Below are 23,114 nucleotides of genomic sequence, written 5' to 3'. Positions count from 1 at the left end.
ATGAGTGGAGTTGGAGAATCAAGAGCAGTCACGCATTTCCAGTAAACAAACCTGCATTTCTTTCCAACATTAAAGAGTAGCAAATCAAAGTTTTAGTGAAGCATGTTTTTTTTCATTCTTTAAAAATTATCAAATTAATTATATCAAAACATTTCTGAGTTACAGATTTTTTTAAAGATAGGTAAAGAAGAGATATTATTTCTCAAGTTTTATATTAATTTACTGATGTTATACTAGCTGTTGCCATATAACATGTGTATTGGGAGAGGACAAAACACAAAGCATTTGAAATATATTGACATTATTACCTTGACTGTGTCTGTATGTGGAGTATGTAGTAGGCTACTGAATTAATTACTCTAATTGATACAAATTTATAACTGTTATAGGCATAATTTACAAACGTGAAAATGACAGACAGTTAAGATTTTGTCGATGTTGTAATCAACGGTGAACTAAATTGATCCCCTTTCCAATTTTTTGAGCAGTCTCCTTTCGCATTTCCTTGTCTCCTTCATTCATTATTGTTAAAATTCCAGTCAAAATTTAAGCCTAAGTTTGAGTGTAGAAAATGCAAACCTTTTTACTTAGTTAAACAACTGAGTTTAATCTTAAGCACTAAGTATCTAATCCTGTCTACAAGACTGCTGGAGTAACTTCGGCACAGTACCATGAGAGGGAGCCCAAGCTTGATACTGTCTGGAACCAGAGGCAGTGCAGCTCAGACACTCAGGATAGAAACAAACAGCCTGGAAAAAAAAAAATTCTCCTAGATTGGGTCTAGTCCAATCGTCATCAGAGAAGCTTCATTGAGCAACCAATGCAAGCAAATGCAGAGACTCACGGACAAACATTAGACCAAGTTCACAGAACACAGCAGAAAGGGAATTGGAAGGATTAAAGGAGTCAGAGGAGTCAGGGACACCTCAAGAACATGAAATACACAATGAACTAAGCCGTGAATCGACGTACAGAGACTGCGTGGGTCTGAGGTGAGTCCTTCACATATAAGCTATGGTGGTGTACCTTGGTGCTCTTGTGGGACTCCTAACAGTGAAAATACAGTGTGTTTCTGATTCCTTTGCCAGTGCTTGGGATCCTATTCTTCCAAAAGTTTTGTGACACCAGCCTTGATATGGAGGTTGTGACCAGTCTTATTGTAACTTGTATGCTGGCTTTAATTGATATCCCTGGGATATAAACATAAACTTTTCTTTTCTGAAGGGAAAGGGAGAAGTGAACCTGGGGAAACGGGAGGTGAGGAGGAGGGACTCAGGAAGATGGAGGGAAGGTTAAATGAGGTCAGAATAAAATAAAATAATAAAATAACCCGTTGTGCTAAAAGTTATCTGAAATGTGTCCCTCTAGTATGATTCTAGGGTATGAAAAGGTGCTGCTGCCACCACAACTACCAAAGATTCCTTTCAATGCCCAGAAACCTGGAACCTAGCAACTGGAAAACCAATTGTAGTTATTAAGGCTTTCTTATGAATCCTGATCTCTCTTTGACAAAGTCAGAGACGTTCCCCAACCTTCAGTTAGAGATGGTGTCTGCCTTCTACACTTCATGTATTTTCAATAACTTTAGACACCTGAATTGCATTCAAATTTTGTCTCTAAGCAGGGAGCTGTTTTTCAATTCTCAATATTTGTCAGGTGAAGCTGGGTTTGAAGTTCAGCAGTTAATCAGATATTCAGAGTACACTGTTATACTAGTTTATGTAGTATAACTACATAACTGTTCCCTCTTCCTTTCTTCTCAAGTATTACTCTCATCACATCTGTTTTTTGCATAAGGGCCTGTCCTTGGCCCTACCCTGCCAAGTCTCATCTATGTTGTTTTGTGTGAGTACATTGGACAAATTTGTTTTCATGACATATTTACTGCTTCATTAACTCAGCTTCTGTCACTCTTTTCTATAATTTGGAAGGGATATAATGAAATGCACGAAAATGCAAATTAAGAAACACAAAATTACTAATTTTATATGAGATAAAATAAAATTATTATTTATTTCTTTTAGTATATTGTTTAAAATTAGTATCAGTTTATAAATAAAGTACGTTCATAGTTAAATCACATAATTGAATTTCTAGTGTAATATAAGAGCATATAAGGAGATATTATTAAACTTTATACTTACTCTTACAATTTTATCATCATTTACTGATTTTTTGGTATTTCTGTTAGTAAATATTCAATGTACATCATAATGAAATTTTAAGACTTTTTTTGAAAGAGATATCATGAAGTCTAATGTATTTACCTTCTATGCATTACCAATTGCTCTCTAATTTTACTATCCCCTTTATTTTTCCAGTCTCCAATTTACTTCCATTGCATACATAAAGACTTTAAGATGTACATACATTTAGAATAAAAAATAAGAGAAACATCCCATAACTTTTTCTAGATAAGACATGTTCTGCTTAATGAGATCAAGTAGCATTCATTTTCATGCAGGAAACATAATTTTATTCTTTGTCAGTGACTAAAATTCCATATGCAAACTTAAATAATTGTCTGTTGGTAGCCTCTTGGATAGGTTTCATGAATTAGATATTGTGACTAGTGCTGCTGTGATATACATATATTTATATTGGTTCACATAATACTTCCTACTTTTAGATTTTTATCAAATACTTCATACTGATTTTCAGTATGACTACACTAATCTACATTTCTACCATCAATATAAAAGGGTATTCTGTGTCTACCAACCTATTTTGGCTTTTTGTTGATTTTATTTGTTAAAACTTTCCGTCTAAGGAAAGATGAATTCCAAACCTGTTGAAATAGGAGCGGCGGCGGGGCTGCGTCCCCAACACCCCAGCCGCTTGGCTAGCTTATGCCCGAAATAACAACACACAAACTGTATTCATTTAAAGAACTGCTTGGCCCATGAACTCTAGCCCTTACAGGCCTTCTCGCACCTGGACTAGCCCATTTCTAATAATGTGTGTAAGCACCCCAAGGTGCGCCTATCGGGAAGATTCTAGCCTAAGTCCATCGTGGGTTGCAGCTGCCTGGGAGAGCTGAGCATGGCGTCTCTGCTCCAGCAGAGCTGTCGGGTCTCTCCGGAAGCAGAGCAGAGTCTGACCTCACTTCCTCTTCCGCCCAGAATTCTATTCTGTTTACTCCTCCCATCTATGTTCCAGCCATGAGGCCAAGCAGCTGGTTTATTATAACTTAACCAATGAAATCAACAGATTGATATATGACACTCCCACATCACAAACCTTTAATTTAACTTCTCTGATGATTATAGATATTTAGCCATTGCCCATTTACAATTCCATCTTTTATGGGGTTTTAATTTCATTAGAGATACTTTTTTCCAATTTTTAAAATTATATATTTATTTAATATAATAATTATTTGCCAGATATACAGCTGGCAAAAGGTTTCTCCAATTCTATAAGTCATTTTTCCACATGGTTGTTTTCTTTGTTACTCAGAGGTTTTTAAATCTCTTTTGATCCATTTGGTCCCTTCTTGTTTGTATATCTTGCACTGTAGGGATTTCTTCTGAATGCTACTACATGTACCTGTGTCTTGAAGTATTTCCCTTTGTTTTCCTCTAATAGGTTTAGAGTATTAGATCTCAGGTAATCTGTTTTACTCACTTGAATTGATAATCATAGAGAATGAAAGGAGGTGATCTTATTTCAGTTTTCTACATTTGGATATGCAGCCTTCCTGCACCATTTGTCAAAGTGACTATATTTTCTCCAAGTTTTGTTTTTGGTAATTTTGTCAAAAATTGTATGGCTGTACCCACATGTGTTTTATTTCTAGGCTATTCATCTACATTCCTGTTTTGTGCTAGTGACATTCTGTTTCTGAGCTGTTTTTGAAATAGAATTTGAAATCAGGTATGTTGGCACCTTTGTCTTTATTTAGGATTGCATTGGGCATTTTGTCTTTTGTGCTTCCTCATAAATTGTCTTGTTGGTCTAAATCTATGCAGAATGTCAGTGGAATTTTGATGAGAATTGCATTGAATCTATGGAGCGTTTTAGTTAAAATAGTTTTTTTATAACATTTTTTTTCTGACCTTTGAGCATAGGGGCACCTTCCCATCTTCTTGTGTCTTCCTCAATTTCATATTCAGTCTTTGAAAATTTTAATTGCAAATATTGTTTACTTTCTTGGTTAGCTTAATTTCAAGGTATTATTTTTGAAGCTGCCGTAGTGGCAATGTTTTCCTGTTTTCTCTCATTATGAATATTCTCATTTCACAAGAAGGTTACTGATATTTGCATTTCAAAAATGTACTAAATGCATATCCTATAAATAAAAATATAATTTTTTAACTTCTAAGAGTTACTGGTGCAGTATTTGGGTTATCCCATGTATAAGAACATATTACTTGTAAATGAGAATGATTTGAATTATTTTTTATCTGGATGATCTTCTCTTTCCATAACTTAAGCTTTCTTTCAACAAGTACCTGTGGTATCATCTTGAGAATGTTTGCTCCACTGCACCTCGTTTCAGCTCAAAAGGAATGTCTGAGTAATCCTATAGTTCTTCTAATGCTTTATTTTCATGTGCCTAATATTGTAGACTTAATTTCCATATTTTTAGAGAGCATACTATATTTTATAATGGTTGTTAAAAAATAAATAGTCAGAAACTATTTGCACTCTACAACAATACTATATATACTGTAAGTTATTCCAGAAGAACTTTGTACTTTAATTAGCAAATATCATCCTATTGTGGAGTAAATTATTTAATAAAACAAGATGAGACATATTCTAATTGTCTAATAATATTTTTCTTACTTTTAGAAATGGAGTTTGGTTGGGTTATTTACTATAATATTACTTAGCCTTTTGCTATCTGGATCTCTCTAATAAAAATTTATTCATAAAAACGTGTTTGATCAGATAATATATGTCAGAATCTCTGCTATCCCCTCCAGAAGTTTTTTTTTCCCCTCTCTCTCTCTACACAAAGCCCATCCTCTGATTAGAATCTGTGAAGCTCTGTAGTCCCTTAGCTCATGATGCTGGACCCAAGAGTCTGATCTTGTATTTACTGCATAAACAACAACTTAATTAAGTGTTGCTCTAGAAATATCACTAGAGTTTTGTTTCTGGCATTGTACTCAGGCATGGATCACAGTGTTTTGACACATGCATTGGGAGATTTGCTTTGTAGTTAGTCATGTTTGGGGAACACCACTTGTAAAAACAGAAGAAAACAATAATTCTTTTGGTATGTCAAGAAAAAAGTTCTCAAAACCAAAGAAATAAGTATATACACACAATAAGGAGTAAAGCTTTCTCTTGAGACTATTTTGCATGAGCCTATATTATGAAATTTTATTTTAAGGTGTTCTGCATTTACTTATGCTTTGAATATTTGTTTAATAATTCAAAGATGTGTTGTATTTTTTTTAATGTTGCATTTGTTTAACTCTGTAAAGCTGTGCTATGTTGCCTATCTAACACATCTGATTCGTCTAAAAAAGAGCTGAACAGCCTACAGCTAGGAAAGATAGAGGGATAGACAGGGCTTCCAGGTGGAGAGAATAAATAGGAGGAGAAATCTAGGCTTAAGAGAAGAGGGAGGAGTGAGAAAAAGAGAAGAAGAGGAGGACTCTGGTGGCTACCCACACAGCCAGCTATTGTGGAATATTATATCAAGATGTGTAACATTTATGTGGATTCTCCCTTATTCCCCTTTCCCTTTCCTCCCATAACCCACTGAATAGACTATACCTAAACCCTCAAAAAATTTATGTGGGCATTTACAAGTAAGAATAAGTCTCTCCGTGTGTATTTATTTTTTCTTTGTTTTGCATTCTTCGTTTATGCTTTTATCTGTGGAAAATTTGTTTAATGATGCAAAAATGTGTTGCATTTTTTGAAGCTGCCTTTAACTCTATGAAGCTGAGTTACTTTGCCTGTGTAAAGCAGCTGATTAGTCGAATAAAGAGCTGAACAGTTAATGGCAAGGCAGGAAAAAAGATAGGTGGGGCTGGAAGGCAGAGAAAATAAATGGGAGAAATCTGGAAAGAGAGTCTAAAGGAATGAGAAAATGAGGAGAAGAGGGCACAAGGGTTGGGCATCTACACAGCCAGCCAAGGAGTAAGATGAAAGGTACATAAAAATAAAGAAAGTTATATCTGAAAGACAAAAGACATGTTACTTTAAGTTAAGAAAAGATGGCAAGAAACATGCCAAACTAAGGTTGTGCATTTATGAACAAGAATAAGTCACAATGTGTGTCTTTATTGGGTACCTGCATGGAGGACAACCTCAAAGAGAAAAGAACAAAGAGTAAAAGAATGAAGAGTAAAATACAACCAAAAACAGCCAATTGTGGGTTAAGAAGGAAATAAAGAAATATAGAATAAAAACATAATGATTCATAGAATTAAAATAAAAACGAGGGGAAAATGTAGCTAAAGAGAAATGGAAGAATTTAAGTTAGAAAAGCTGGCTTGAAACAACTCAACCTAAGGCTGGGCATTCATCAGTAAGAATAAGTCTCTGTGTATTTGGCAGCTGGGTGGTAGCCCCCCAAAGAGTAGGAAAAAAGAACTACAAACCTATATTTTTCCAATCCAATTTAATGTTTCAATTTTTATCTATTATTTTAAATATTCATAACCTAAACTCTAAAACTATTTCCCTTATATATTTCCATATTTATCTTCTAAATACTGTATTTTATATTTTCCGATGAATCTACTATTTAAATTGATTTGATTTTTATGTTAACACAATGTTATAAACAGTGTTTTTTGTTGTGGTGGTTGTTGAACATTAGGAAGGGTTATGAACAAGTGGATAATGAATAAATGTTTTCTGTTTTCACAGTCTTTAAAAAGATGTAAACATATTTCACCTTCTTGAAATGTGTTGAAGCTGAGGAGAGTTTAAGTGTATTGTCTTCAAAACACTAAAATGCATATCACTACTAGTATTGACATTATAGTAAACCCTTTAAAATTAAATTGTATATCAAAAATTCAAAACAAATAATGAAAAGCAAAGGAAGTAACTAACTGAAAAGGAAGAATACTTTCTGTATGGAATTTTCTTTGATAAGAAATTCTATATTACAACATTTTACAGTGTGACTTGTAACTACATGTGGATTGTGCAAGTCAAGATGGGGATATCAGGACAAGGCTGGACGTAGCAAAAGATTTCTTTACAAACATTCAACAACCAAATTTCAATTCAAAATCAACCATAATAAAGAATTCAGATGTCTCTGCTAGAGATTACCTGTGGTGCATCATGTGAATTCACAAGAGCCGTGGCTCCTGAACACACAGTATATGATCTTTGTAGTATATACGTCTCTGCATCACTCAGTACCTGCAAAGGCTGCCTGAAACAACTTGCCTAGGGTTACATCCTAGTGTGTGTTTCTAATTGCAGTGTTTTCAGTTTTCTGCTCTTAGAGAAACACTAGTTTAACTACAGAAAAAAAAAAACACTTAAGAATAGTATTTTCTTAACATTAGTCATCAGTATATAAAAATCAATTTGCTGTTACTTAGGCTGTACTGCATTAGAAGGACTGATTCTAAAAGTTATTTGAGTTTCTAAATTGTGTTTCATATTAATATTATTGCATTAGTTTTATTGATTTTTATTTAGCTCTACATTTTTCTCTGCATTAGATTTTAGATTTAAGAGAGAATTCCAAGCAAATTTTAAAATGGTCTTAAAAGTGCTTTTGACATTGGATACTATAAATATTCATATGAAATCATCTCATTGTTGACAACCTGACTTCCAAATATCAGGGATAGGGATATGGTGACTCAGTGGTTAAATTACTTGACGTACAAAAATGAAGACTAAACAGATCTCCATAACCCACTACAGGTAATTCTAAGAATTAGGAAGTAGAGACAGAACAGCTGGCTAACCCTAATAGCCTATCAGTAAACTGTGAGTTCAACTGAGAGGACTTTCCTCAATGAATTAAGCAGAAAACAGTCAAAGAAGATTGCCAACATTAACTTTGAGTACACATATGGTCACAATATGAATATCTGCCTACACATAAAAATAAGAATATATGCATATTCATACCCACAAACTCATGCACAAATGAAGAAAAATCAATATAACATTCAATTCTGTAAACATTGAAGAGATGTCTTACATCCTTCAATATCAAATATTCAGGAAGGATTTAAATCTTCCTGTCAAAACATTTAAGCACATTCTTTTCATTAGTATATGTACTGTCTGGTTTTATACTTATGTGACACAAATTGGAGTCATAAGAGTGGAAGGAATCTCAATTGAGAAAATGCCTTCATAAGATCCAATTGCAAGGCATTTTCTTAATTAGTGATCACTAGAGGAAGACCTGGCCCATTGTGGTTGTGCCTAACCTAGGCTGGTTGGTAATCCTGTGTTCTATAAGTAAGTAGGTTGTTCAAGACATGTGAACTAACCCAGTAAGCATCATTCCTCCATGAACTTTGCATCAGCTCCTCATCCAGGATCCTGGCATGCTTGAGTTTTTGTCCTGACTTCCTTTGGTGATGAACAACAATGTGGAAATATAAGCTGAATAAACCCTCCCCCCAACTTGCTTTTTGGCCACGGTGTTTTGTTGCAGCAATAATACCTTAACTAAAAAAGTATATAAGCTTGTTTTTATTTTTAACAATGGCTAAAAATATATGTACATCAAAGAATTACTTTTAAACAAACTTCTTTATGGTTTCTTACAGTATATGCTTGATTTGTAGACTTATTTTATAAACCCCAATACAGATTCCCTAGACTGTATAAAATTATTTCACTTGAAAATGACTTATTGAGAGGAAAAAGACATTAAAAGCTTGTTCTATAAGGATTTTCTATATGATTTGTTAAGGAAAATGACAGAGAAGGATGATAGTGTTATAGTTATAAAAGGTAAACAATGAAAAATAATTATTGGGCTGAAGAGACAATTTAATGTTTAAGAACATTTACTGAATAATGATTTCAGGCCCTAGAATCCCTTTAGCAAATAAGAAGCATGATTTGGTTTTATGTGCTTCTGTGACCCCAGAGTTGTTGTGGGGTAAGGGCATGCAGAGAGAGAAGGATCAATTTGGGGAATTCATGCTGCCAGCAGAGCCCAAACCCTGAAGCTCCAAGCTCAGAGAAGGACCATGGTTAAAGAGATTGATAAAGGACAACATGAAATACCTTCTCCTGAACTCCATATGTCTAGAGGCTTCCGCACATATACACAACATGTGTATAACCATCCTCCCCTCCAAGAAAAAAAAACTAATTACTTTCAAAAGCTTCTGTACTTCAAAAGAAGCATTTTAATGAAGATGCAGTCTGTTGGAGACCATGCTTTACAAGTTTACAAGTATACTACTTACCAGGGTAGGGGCATGAGGGTTAGAAAAATGAGTAAGGAGATCGAAGTTGCTAGTGAAAATAATAAAACAGAAAATATAGGATAGTACAGGCGGAAAGTTTCAGTGAATACAGAAATTCACTTGTTTTTAACTTCCCTTACACTTTCATACCCCAACACACCAGAGGTAAGAAGACAAAAGACTGCTTTAACATGATACAAAGGACAGTTAGAACAGTTATTTGCTTCAATACTTTGAGATATCAAGTCATTAGCATTCTGTTGTTTAGGCAATAAATCCACCCTAGACCAAGTATCCTGAAGGCAGACACTCCCTAGGTTAAATCTCCTATTTCAAAAGGAGAAGCAGAAGTGTGCTTGAATTAATATCTAATACTTACTGTTATGGTAACATAAAACACTGCCAATTGAGTGGTGGCAGTGGGCAATGGACACAAGACAATGGTGGGCCACGAAGTCAGCTGGTCCCAGGTAGGGAGCCATGCAGTGGGTAAGAGACAGAGACATGGATAGGCATGCAGAGAAAGTGGATATTTATTTAGTAGGTTATGTAGGGGAAAGGAAAGTGGGGGAAGAGGAAAAGGGAGAAGGACAGAGAGAGGGGAGGAGAGGGAGAAGTAAGGGAGAGAGGCAGAAGCTGCCTCTTTGGGAGATAGACAGAAAGGGAGGGGTTCAGGCTGAAGGAAGATCTGCTTGCCTCAGCAGACAGGTGAGGGAGTGGGGGAGTTTTGTCTCTTAAAGGGACAGGAAAGACTATTGTTCAAAAAAATGGATATAGATTTTCAGCTAGAACTCTCAAAATATGAAATACAATCCAAATAGACAACAAAAGATGTAAATGTGTTCAGCATCATTACTCAATAGGGAAATGGAAATAAAAACAGTCTGAGATTCTATTCTATCCAACTCTTTTGGCTGTTGGTTTTCCTATTTTCTTGTTGTTGTTGTTGTTTTGTTTTGTTTTGCTTTGCTTTGCTTTGAGACAGGGTTTCTCTGTGTAGATCTGGTTGTCTGGGAACTTATTTTGCAGTCTGTCAGAACTGACCTATTTGAATGTGCCTGAAGGGGAGTGAGGGTTGAGAAAAGAAGTACACAAGAGACAAAAGAGAAACTCAGAAGGGCATCTAGTGAATACTATATCCCCTCAATTTTTTTTCTCATAACTTGTATATACCCCAAGCAAAGGGGAGGGCAAAAGCCTTTCATATCATGACACAAAGAACACAAAGTATTATTACTTCCTTAATTCTCAAAGCATCCAGTAACCAGGCCTTAGATCAAATATCCAGTTGTCTGGCTATAAGGATTAAGAATAGATTTGAACTCTCTGACCTTAAGTCTAGATGAAGCAGGACAAATCTGTGGGTTTCCACAGTAGATCATGCTGGACTTGAACTTGGGAATCTGCCTACTTCTGCCTCTATAGTACTAGGATTAAACGTATTTTGCACTGCCTAGCATTCAATATGAATATTAATGGATGTCATTAACAAATGAAATAAAAGTAAGTGTATGTATGAAATGGAGAACAATTATTCACCATTGATAGGAGTGCTAACAGGTTCAATCACTATGAAAACCAGTGAGGAGATGCAAATAACAAAACGAAAAACTAGAAATAACACTGCCACACAAATCAGCTATCCTACTTCTGTAAATATATCTAAAGGGCTAATATTCCATAACAGAAATGCATACACTCCATGTTTAGGTCTGCTCTATTCACAATAGCTAGAGAATAAACTCAGTCTATATGTGTGACAATTTCTTTTACAATGGCTTTGTGGAGGTACATTAAGTGACGATATTAATCTGGTGAAGGAGGAAATCTAATATCTCAAGCTACTCAAAAAATATTTGAATTAATCCAATTGGACCTGTCAATCAACTGGTTCTGAGATGAAACTTCAGAAAAGCTGATTCTCCTTAAACCAACATATGGAGACGGAAAGAACAATTATTCACATAATGAGATAATGTGATTTCCTTACCAGGATATCCACCTCTGGCAGAATTGCTTATGGAGGTGCAACAGTGCAGCTACCTAAGGCTCCCTGCTTACTTTAATTAGAACAGTATAACAATTTTTTAAACCGTTTTTTTTTTATTTTTTTCAGATATCTGCCAAAGCCTAGGCATACTTTCCAAGAGTGTTTTAGCTTTCTCTCTTTTTTATGTGAAGTTATTTTCTATCTAATTTCTATCATTGGATTGCTTGCACACAATGTGTTATCTCTCTTTCTCCCATATCCTACCTCCAACAAACTGCCAAGATATAGAACATTTGCCGAGGTCCACAGAATGAATCTGTTTCAACTTGACTAAATGTCAGAGAGTTCAGACCTATTCTTGCTACATTCATGGTTATATGACAGGATTTTTGACATAAGGTGTAGTTACAGAATGTTCTGCCTAGACAAAGGATATTTTGATCTCAGGTGTGGTTACTAGATGTTTGAAGTTGTGTGGAGCTTTGTTTGTTCTTTGCGTCCTAGCAAGGAAGTCTTTTGTCTTCACCCCTTTTTAGATTAGAATATATAAGAACTTTGATTAATATACTTGAGGTGGATCATATTACTCACTGAATGAAAATGGATGGATCTAGAAAAAAGAAAAAAATATTGATTGAGGTTACCCAGACCCAGAAAGACGAATACAATATGTACTCACTCATAAGTGGCTTCTAGTCATAAAGCAAAGTAAAAACCAAAAACTCCAGACAAGCTAGACAACAAAGGGATCCCTAAGAGAGACATACATGGATCTACACAGAAAGGAGTAAGAGAACATTACTTCACAGGCATAGTCCACTGATGCTGTAGCAAGCTGCAGATGTTGCTTCAATCTATATTTTATTGAATATCTGTTAACATGGCTACCATGTACCATAGGATTTTTCTGGTAATTGCTTCTCTTTTTCACATATTCTACAAAACCACTATCAACCACTTCAAGGTCTCTGTGTTTTCTCAAAAAAATTTTTACAATAAAAGTTCAGGCTTGTTGTGTATTATAAAGAATTTTTTTTTCTGAGAAAAGCTTAAATGTAACCACCTAACTACATTGTGTCACTTTGGGTAATCACAATATTATGAATCTTCATATAAAAAATCTGTTTAGTGTTCTTCCATCTGTCAAGTTTTTGCATCAGGGCAGTCATCTTTTTCTGTGACAAACTGCATTAAAAGCTATCAGAATAATCTTTAAGAATTTCCTTCTATTCCCAATAGCTGAAATAAGAAATAGCATCTAAAATAATTCAGTCATCACTCACTGCTCAAAGTAGTTAATTTTGACCAAAACAATGTTTACCAAACATAATAGTAAATATGTATGATAAAAATAAAGGTTCATAAAGGTGAGTTCAATTTATAAATACTTACTTGCACCAATCATATGATGCAGAACAACAGAATCTTGAATAACTAATGTTGAAAAATTATGCAATTTTTATTATATATGTATTACCCTCGGGTCTTTCTTAAATTTATCATTTATTTCTCTAAACTTTTACCCCCTGCTTATGGTCTCAAGTTTTTCAATTGATAACCATTTTTGCTTTAGTCTTATACCCTGAAGATATCCTCAGAGGCCATAGATTACGTAGGATCTAGGAATAAAATCCCACTGGGTAATGCATGTTTATAAGTTCTAAAGTACACTTTATTAGCATATAAATTGAAAATAGCAACTTTGATCAGGTTGTTTAATGAAAAACACCTCTTAGTACAAGTGAAAAACTTTTTCTTAATCCAGGTTGCTTAAAAAACAACAACAAAAACTACTTATGTGGTTACTGCAAAAGGTGACAAGAGACAGGAAATCAAAGTGATGACTGAACCAATCAACCTTTTGAGAAAGTCTTATGTTAACTCTGGGAGGGTAAATAGCTAAATACATATGTAGAGCGAAACCCTTCCAATAATGCTCCTGATGTCAAGGTCTCTTGGGCAATAAAGACTTGGCTGTATGAAGTGCATTAGGCAGCAACCTTATTAGATACAGCATACACAATTAGCTCCGGGACTAACCCTTGGCTTTTCTTCAGTGACATTGCCACAAATCTTAGTTTTTCTAATAGAGAGGAATACAACTTTGATCAAATCTTCTAACTTCAATTTCTATGAGTTAAAAACATCCTTGGAAGTCTTGTTTGGTTCTTTTCACTAAGGAAATACCACCATGTAGCAACTTAAGTTTCCTCTTCCCATAAGTGACCATTTAAATCTTCTTCCAAGTACCATAAATGAAGATTAAACTGATTCTTTAATTATGCTTATTGACAGTGACAGTTTTAATATCACAAATATTATGGTTTATTTACACATCTAAAAGATTATTCATAATCTCAGTTCATCCTTAGTCATAATACAAGTTAAAAAGACATCTTGTTCTTTTAAGTAACCTCATGTCTAAGATGAAAGAGACTGAGCACACCCTATTGAATGAAACATGATAAGGATGCAATGAGTATTGATTTATATATAAGTGTTCTCAAGAGAAGAAACATCCAAATCTGTTAGAGAAATAAAGCAGTCTTACCTAGTAACCTAAAGACATTTTTGTTCTTTTGAAAGCACAACTTCCACTGTTATTTAAATTCTAAAACCATGTCAGTCATAAATAATAGGAATATGTGTTTCTCATAAGCTGGCAGCAGCTGTATTGTATAAAATCTTATAAGGATGCCCTTCATAAAGAAGAATTATATAGGAAAATTTATTGATGTAGAAAATACTGATGCTTCTTTATAAAACATTTAATTTAGAAATGTAAATGAACATAAAGGTCTGTAATTGAGTTAACAGGAATGCTTTACTAGTTTTCTAAAGAGGTTGTAACAGACATTAGCACAGTGGTGTTAAAGAAAACAAGCTTACCTTCTAACAAAGCTGGTTATCAAAAGTCATTCACTAAAATCAAGGCGCTGGCAAGGTTGCAATCCTTTGTAGAAGCTCCTATGTAAGAACCTAGTCCCTTGATGACTATTTGCTTGGTTTCAGGCTCTATACACTAACTTCTGGGCTTAGTTTGTGGCTACTTACCATGCAGATATAATATAATAGCCATCTGAAGGAGTATTATCAGTCTTTCCAGCCTTCCCTTATGTGTATATACCACATTGCTTTGTACATTATTTCATTGATGACATCTCTCTATAATAGTACATTTAATTAGATATACAGGAGAAAGCATATATTTTATATGATTATAGTCATGCTCCCTAAACCACAACTAAGATCCACTAACTAAGAGGTATATATTTTCCTTTTTCTGTTTTATAATGTCATTTCTAAAGGTACTATATAATTCAAAGAAGAAAAATATTTGACCCTTCTGTCTCTGGCTTTTAGTAAATTAATTGATGGATAATGCATTGTGTAATATATATATGTAATTTATTTAGTGCATAATTAATTATGTTGCTGCAATTTCTGTTATCCCACACATACATGAAGATATGAATGTATTTAGAGAGAATACTGTGCATAATTAGGTGCAGAGGGTCATGAGAAGCTTCTCGATGAAAGCATGCCTAACCTCGATGAGTCTTTAAAGCATTTGTGCTTCTTTCTTTTGCCTCTCATGTTCCATTCCTTTGTTTATTATGATTATTGAATTATTTAGTGAGTGAGTGAAAGGAGTGCGATAGGGTGCTTCTATTTTATAGTGCATGTCAATGTCAGTTGACAGTCCAAAGGAGTAAGTTCTTTCTTTCACCATGTATACTCCAGGGAAGAAATCAATTCATCAGGTTTGTTGACAAGTGTCCGAATATTGGAACAATCTTACTGCCCTCCTTATCTATTGTATTTGTATACTGCTTCTGTTATTGGATTTGAGTTTGGGCCATTAAAACTTCCTTTTCATAAGATAACTGGTAGTTTGTTTAGCATAAGTAAGCTTCTAACTGCTTTCAGTCCATTACGTTTTTAAAAGCATCATGCTTAGCCACATATGTTTATTCTTTTTATACATAGACTATTAATACATTAGGAACATCAAAAGCATAATTCACCTGAACGATTGATATATAAGTTCAAATGATTAAAAGTATTAATATGTTATGGTATTTAACTATAATGACTGTTATTATAGTTATTGCTATACTGTGATTTAACAACTGTGTTAATGGAATCTAGATACAGAAACAATGCACAAAAAAGACACCATTTTGATTCGATGTTAGCAAAGTTGTTATTTTTTGTCTTAATCCAAAATTTATCCAGTGTTTGCTTCAGGTGAATAATATATTTGAATTTAACTAAACTATGCAATTGGACTTTTATTCCTCACAGAACTGGTAAATTTTGAATACATTCTTTGAATAGATTCAAATTTTAAAATGTTTCCAGTCTTCAAAACTCCAATGACAATCTCTAAATTATTCCAAATATGTCATATTCTACCCAGAATGAACTCTCTAATAATAATGCAATTTAGTGGTTCTATACGAAAATTTTACCAAAAGGGAAAAGTAAGCTTAGAAATTTTGTGAAACTAAAAAAAAATGCCAGGATTTCTGGAATTCAAATTAATTTTTCATTTTTTTTATGTACAGAAGAAAATAAAAAAAAGAAAGCAAAAAGGAAAGTAATGGCTGTGTGTGTGTGTGTTTCAGTGGAACATGTTAGACACAATGTACTTATGTGATGATTATAAAATTTAATCTCAATTAACAAAACTTAAGTGCTTTTTATGAATTCATATATAAAACATTTATTTTTATGAATTTATTTCTAATCATTTTTATGAATATAATTTGATGTTGTCTTATCAGATTCTTAGTTTAATAATAAACAAGAATGCAAATGTATCAAACACAATCACTCAAGTGAGCCTACATCATTGGAAATAAGAACTGTCATAGTTTGTTTTAAAATTTAAAACTCCAATATATTTGCAATTCCCATTGGGCTTATTTGCATTTCTAAATCCAAGCAAAATTATATTTTCTTATTGCTTTAGAGGCTTGGTACTTTGGCTAGACATCTGTCCTACCTGCCCTTTGTAATCAGAATCCTAAACAATTTAATTGGTATGTTTTATGAAATTAGAGATATAACATCAGAAATGAATAACATTAACATTCTGTGTAATTCATTTCAATTTCATAGTCACTGTCAAATACTATATAAATGCACAGAGATAAACAAATGGGGAATAGATTAATAAAATTTGGATTTTAATGCCATTGCAAAATTACTAAATTGATGAAAATTCACTCTTTTTTGTTTGGACAGATCTGGAAGCTATATCGAAATATGCACTAGAGAACACTTTCATAGCTTTATGGTGTCTTTTATGGTGCCACTTCACATTCTGATTTTGAGAGGGAAAATTGCCCTGAAGGAGAAATCCTTCACAAAAAAAGGAAAGGGAACACAAGGACTCGGGGGAAAAAAAGTTTGCAACTGCAGAGAATGATTAGTACAAGGAAAAGAGGAGGAGACATCTGTTGGCGACATGATTTTTAGAGATAATTAAGTGCATTCATCCAGAAATAACACATATTATACATCGTTTGCAGGCACACATGGTTTTACTAAAAACAAGAGAGACTTTGAAAAGCCCACAAAAATAATCATCAGCTTTGATCTGATGTCACCAGAATGTGAGTACTCCTTGCTCAGCCTCATCTCACCCTTCTTTGCCCTTCTCACACTCCTTACAGGACTTTTATGGCAGTTCATGAACACTGCTTGCGGAGGTAAGTTTGATTGGAAGGTACTGTCTGACATGTGGACCTTGATCTTCAGGATTCTCAGAATCTTAGATTCATACTCTGTTTCAATGTCCTAGAGCATAAATGGAATTGTGGTCATCTAAAAAGGTCCAAGGATAGATAGAATTATTACAAAATGTGTTCCAAAGAATTAAAAACGGGTGTTTTTAAGCACAGAATAGAGCAATTGAGCAAACAGGATTATTTTTAAAGACAGTAAAAAATAGCCTCAGAAATCAAGTCGATATTTTCACCATTCTTGTTTATTGAATCCTTTTTCATGTAGAGCTTATGCCTTACATCTTGCCGCATGATGGTGTCTTGCACAGAAATTTGGCTATCACTAGATCATGAAACCTGAAATTCACTTAGAAATATAAGAAAGAATACTCAATAGATATGAATTGAAATATATTATGTGCTATAGAAAAGGTATGCATAAGGGAACCAAAAGACTTACATGCAAAAGTTTAAATAAAAAAGTAAATAAATGTGGAAGCTATTGATGCTCTCGCTTTAACTGAAGTTAAATATTAAAATAAGATGAATAGTACTTGCACACAAAATCTTGACATTTCGGCACTTATTAAAATGTGCCCCAGAGAGAGCTCTTTTCCCTAGGTCAGGGTCTTTTCCTATGCTCTAAGTCCTTTCACCAGAATGTTTACTGAGACTCTCACCTACAATAGTAAATCAAAAGAACAGAGCTGTATACACCACATCGCTTGATGCCAATGTACCACAAGTTATAGTAATCAGAAAAAAAAAACATAGAAGTGACATAATGTAGGGATCTAGATCAGTGTCCCAACATGGCAGAAAGCATTTTCAAATCATGCATCTGGTAAGCATTGATATCCCATGTTCAAAGGGAACATCAATAGTTGACAGCAAAAATAAAAACTAATCAGGTTGAAAAATGTACAAAACACTTATAAATCTAAACAAAAATATATGAATGACCAATAAATACATTAAAGTTCTCCACAAAGTTACAGTAGTGGCATTTGCATCTTGATGGTATCCAATAGCTATGTAATTAGACTTGAGTCCTGATCAACCAAAGGGAAATCATGTCTGATACTGTAAACCAAGACAGTTTCCTGTGATTGCTGATATAATGGATTTTAGAGGAAAACATACTACTTTCACTTTGATAAACCACATTCTAAATACAAATAATTTTATCCACAGATAACTATAGCTATATTTACTCATAAAAGAAGCAAACAGACACTATTACAGAAGGTCACAACTGGTCAAAAAGCAGAGAATTTCTGGCCAAGTGGCGTTAACTACGATACATCTACAATATAACTCCTACACCATTTGTCAAGGGAACACGAAGGAAGAAGAGACAGAAAGATCTAGAGAAGCAGGAAGTATGTTGCAGGTTTGTGTCTTATGCATAGAGGAGATACCACTTTGTAATCTCACCATGAAATTGCTTAAACAAGACCCATCACTGACAACACCAACTAACTTCACAACATGGATGGAGGGATCAACACATGCAACTAGTGTGCTAAATGATTAACTATAGAAATGTAAGGTCTTCTGCAAAATGTTCCTAAGTGAATAATTATAAGTAAGGATGTCAGAAATTTTGTTTTCCTTTGGGATGAGTCCCCTAAGTAGTAATCCAATAGTAAATATCCCCTAAATCATAAATATTTAAGGAACAATAAATAGAACAGGCTGATCATAAATAGTTATCTTCACACATGTGTGTATGTGTATAATAATAAATAATAAAAAAGAGGTCGAGTTTGAAAGAGAAAAAGGGGCTTTGGAGGGCTTAAATGAAGAAAGGGTATTGAAAGAATGTAATTATATTAATTAAATAAAAAGGAATGAAAGTACTCCCATATTATCAACCATTAGGAAGATATCTTAAAAATTATAATGTGGTTCTGGATATACGTCTCAGAGGATATTAGAACTAATTCTTGCAGTGGTCTTGGGCTCAGTTCCACATATCCAGCAATGGTGACTAACAACCTAACAACCATCTATAAATTCAGTTCCAAGTAATCTACTTTTGCCCTCCATGGGCACTTCACGCACACTGTGCACCAATAAAATAGGTGCAAACACCTACACATAAGTAAAATATAGATAGATTAAAAATATAATGAGCTATTTTATCATCCAAATTAGAATGGCTATTACTAAAAGAGAAAATAAGAGTTGGTAATAGATGTGGAGAAAAGGGGATTCTCATTGTTAATGATTACAAATCACTAGAGTCTCTATAGAAGAACATGATGTTTCATCCAAAAAATTAAAAGTAGAACAATTACATCAATGAATATCTCCAAAAGAAACAAAGTCCTCATGCCATTCATACATCCATCTTATCACTCTCCTAGTCACATTAGTTGTTATATGGAATGAACCTAAAATTCCATCAATTAATTAATACTCTCCCACACATTTTAATGAATGAATCCTTGTTATTTGGAAAATCATAAATAAGAATGAAAGTTGAATTTTCACTAGTCCCATCTATTTGATGTTAAATTTCTTGTCATTTTTAAAAGGTGAATAATAGTCCACTGTATAATTATACCACATTTTTTTTATTCTTTGGTTGAGAGGCGTAGGGGTATCTCTGGATCTTGAGGTAGACTAACTGCCAATTTCCAAGAATCCATCATGCTGTTTCTCAAAGTGGCTGTACAAGTTTGCACTCTGAACAACTACTGAGGAGTGTTCCCCTTTGCACCACGTCCTCTCCAGCATAAGCTGTCATTTGTGTTTTAGTTTTTAGCCTCTTGGGCAATTTTTTTTTCCTATTCAAACCACAAAAGTTTTATTCATTTCCTTCAACTGTTTGTTAATTTTTTTTCTTGGCTTTCTTTAATGGATTTATTCATTTCCTCCAATTTTTTCTGTTCTCTTTTTAAATATAATTTTTTATTGAAAAAAAAATTCCGCCTCCTCCCAGCCTCCCATTTCCCTCCCCGTCTCCCTTTCACCCCCCTCCTCCCTCTCCTCTTCCCCTCCCTCTCCAGACTGAAGGGCAGTCAGGGTTCCCTGCCCTGTGGAAAGTCCAAAGTCCTCCCCGCTCCATCCTGGTCTAGGAAGGTGGACATCCAAACTGGCTAGGCTCCCTCAAAGCCAGAACATGAAGTAGGATCAAAACCCAGTGTCATTTTCCTTTGCTTCTCAGCATCCCTCTTTTTCTGCCATATTCAGAGAGTCCGGTTTTATCCCATGTTTTTTCAGTCGTAGTCCAGCTGGCCTTGGTGAGCTCACAATAGATCAGCCCCACTGTCTCCGTGGGTGGGTGCACCCCTCGTGGTCCTGACTTCTCTGTTCATAAAGGAATCTCAGGGTTGTTTTTCATTTGCATTTCCCAGATAGCTAACTTTGTTGAACATCTCCTTCAGTGTTTCTCAGCCATTTGAAATGTTTCTGTTGAGAATTCACTTTTTAGGTTTGTATCCATTTTTAAATGAATTATTTGGGGTTTTTGATGTCTTGTTCATTAAGTTCCTTATATAGTTTGAAATCAGGCCTCTGTTAGATGTGGACTTAGTGAGGATCTTTTCCCATTCTGTAAGCTGCTGTTTTGTCCTGTTGACATTGTCCATTGCCTTACACAGCTTTTCAGTTCCACGTGGTTCCATTTATGAATTGTTGACCTTAGTGTCTCTGCTACTGGTGTTCTAGTTAGTAAGTTAACTCCTGTTCCAATGTATTCAAGGCTAGTCCCTCACATTCTCTTCTATCATGTTCAGCGTAACAGGATTTATTTTGAGGTTTTTGATCCACTTGAACTTGAGTTTTGTTCAGGGTGAAAGGTAAGGATCTATTTGCATTCTTCTAGATGCAGACATACAGTTAGACCAGTACCACTTGTTGAACATGTTTTCTTTCTCCATTTTAAATTTTGTTTTCTTTATCAAAATCAATTGTCCAAAGGTGTGTGGATTCATGTCTGGGGTTATGATTCTATTTCTGTGATCAAAGTATCTGTTTTTATCCCACTACAATCCTGTTTTTATTGCTATAGCTCTGTACTAGAGTTTGAGATCAGGGATGGTGATTTTTCTGATGGATCTTTTATATTACAGGATTATTTTAGCTATCCTGGATTTTTTTTCCTTATTTAGTTGAGTATTTTTCTTTCAAGATCTGTAAAGGATTGTGATAGAATTTTGGTGAGGATTGAATTTCTTTGGGAAAGATGCCTTTTTTGTTACTATTTTAATCCTACTAATTCATGAGCATGGGAGATCTTTCCATTTCTGATATTCTCTCCAGTTGCTTTCCTCAAAGACTTTAAGTTCTTATCATACAAATCTTTCACTTGCTTGAATAGAGCTATCCCAAGATATTTTATATTGTGTGTGGCTATAGTGAAAGATGAGAAAGAAGGATGTAACTTCTTTCTTAGCCATTTTATAGTTTATATATGAGAGAGCTACAGATTTTTGGAACTTATGTTACATCCAACCACTTCATTAAAGGTGCTTTTCAGCTGTTTAAGTTCCCTTCAGGGTCACTTTTATGTACTAACATACTATCTGCTAATAGAAATACATTGACATCTTTTCCAATCTGTATGCCAATGGTTTTGATCAGTTGTTTCAGTGGTCTAGCTAGAAGATTGCCTTATCTTGTTCATTGACACCCAGTTTGCGAGCTTCAGGCAAGGGGGCTGGAGGTTAAAATACACATACACACAGAGAGACAGCCACACGGGTCATCCTTGAATTTCTCAAGAATGTCCCCTTAATTGTGTTCAGGGGCAGATTATATAGAGATAGCCACGCCCCAGCCAAACCCACCAGAAACCACTCTCCTGCCATCAGGAACTCCTGAAGATCTTGTGCTCAGAGCAGCTGTAAGCACTCAGATTAGGGGATTACAAGAAATTCAGGATCTGGGACCTCATTGCTCCCAACACTTTGGTATTTAGAGATATTAATTTCTAATATGTTTTTCTGATGAATTTATTCCCTCTATCATATCTTTAATGTCTGAAATTCTGTCTTCCATCTTTTGTATTTTTTTGTGATACTTGTATCTGTAGTTCTTGTTCATGTACCCATGTTTTCAATTTACAGAATACCTTTAGTTTGCTTCCATTTCTATTTTTGGATATTAAACAGTTTTATTTGTTTCCATCAACAGTTTGCTTTTTCCTTGGTTTTCTTGACATCTATAAAGAGACTTATTGATATCCTCTTTTTTTTCAGTAGTCTTTTTGTGAGGTCCGCACAACATATTCGTTCACACTTTAGAAGAAGAGTGAGGATAAGGAAAGAAATAGACTATGAAACAACCTAAATGCCCTTCACCCAAAGAATGGAAAGGAAAATGTGATACATTTACACAATGGAGTACTACACAGCAGAAAAAGTTTAACAACATCTTGAATTTTGCAGGCAAATGAATGGAGCTAAAAAACATCCTTTTAAGTGAGGTAACCTAGATACACAAAGACAATTATCACATGTACTCTCTCATAAGTGGTTTTTAAACTTAAAGCAAAAAAAAAAAACTAGCCCACAAATCACAATCCCAGAGAACCTAGACAACAATGAGCACCCTAAGAGAGACATACATGAATCTTATCTACATGGGAAGTAGCAAAAGACAAGATCTCCTGAGTAAATTGGGAGCATGAGGACCTTGGGAGAAGGTTGAAGATTGGGGGAGAGGTAGAGAGGGGAGAAAATAAAATGTAGAGGTCAATATAAATAATAAAAATAAATAAATAAGGTAGAGATAGACAAGAAACAACAGATAGAGTCAGGATGACCTTCAGTAAATGCTGAGATTTGCCTTGCATCTATTTCTCATAATTTTTATATACCTCAACCAAAAAAGGAGGGGGAAGTCAAAAGACTTCATTACGTTTCCCAAGTTCCCCCCAACCTCCCCTTCTCACTTTTCTCTCCCCATCTCCCCTTACCTCCCTCCCCCCCTCCCCCAAGATCCCATTTTTTGCCCGGCAATCTTGTCTACTTCCCATAATCAGGAGGATAGCTATATGTTTTT

General features: G+C 34.5%; 1 long non-coding RNA gene across 6 annotated transcripts in view; it reads left to right on the top strand.

Annotated features, from left to right (window-relative positions):
- Positions 1-868: 868 nt before the first annotated feature.
- Positions 869-23,114, top strand: part of LOC126511993 (uncharacterized) — a 1,200,080-nt gene continuing 1,177,834 nt past the window's right edge. For 5 of the 6 annotated variants that reach the window (XR_007594860.1, XR_007594863.1, XR_007594865.1 and 2 more), the window contains exons 1-3: positions 869-992; positions 3,800-3,876; positions 16,905-16,988. This is a non-coding gene — a long non-coding RNA (uncharacterized lncRNA). Of the gene's footprint in view, positions 993-3,799; positions 3,877-16,904; positions 16,989-18,293; positions 18,493-23,114 lie in introns of all 6 variants that reach the window. The other variant, XR_007594861.1, reaches the window with a different exon arrangement.

Source organism: Alexandromys fortis, unplaced genomic scaffold (genome assembly GCF_014885135.2).
Source record: "Alexandromys fortis isolate MF-2015 unplaced genomic scaffold, M_Fortis_MF-2015_v1.1 scaffold_113, whole genome shotgun sequence".
Lineage (NCBI taxonomy): Eukaryota > Metazoa > Chordata > Mammalia > Rodentia > Cricetidae > Alexandromys > Alexandromys fortis.
This window is presented reverse-complemented; position numbering and strand designations above follow the sequence as displayed.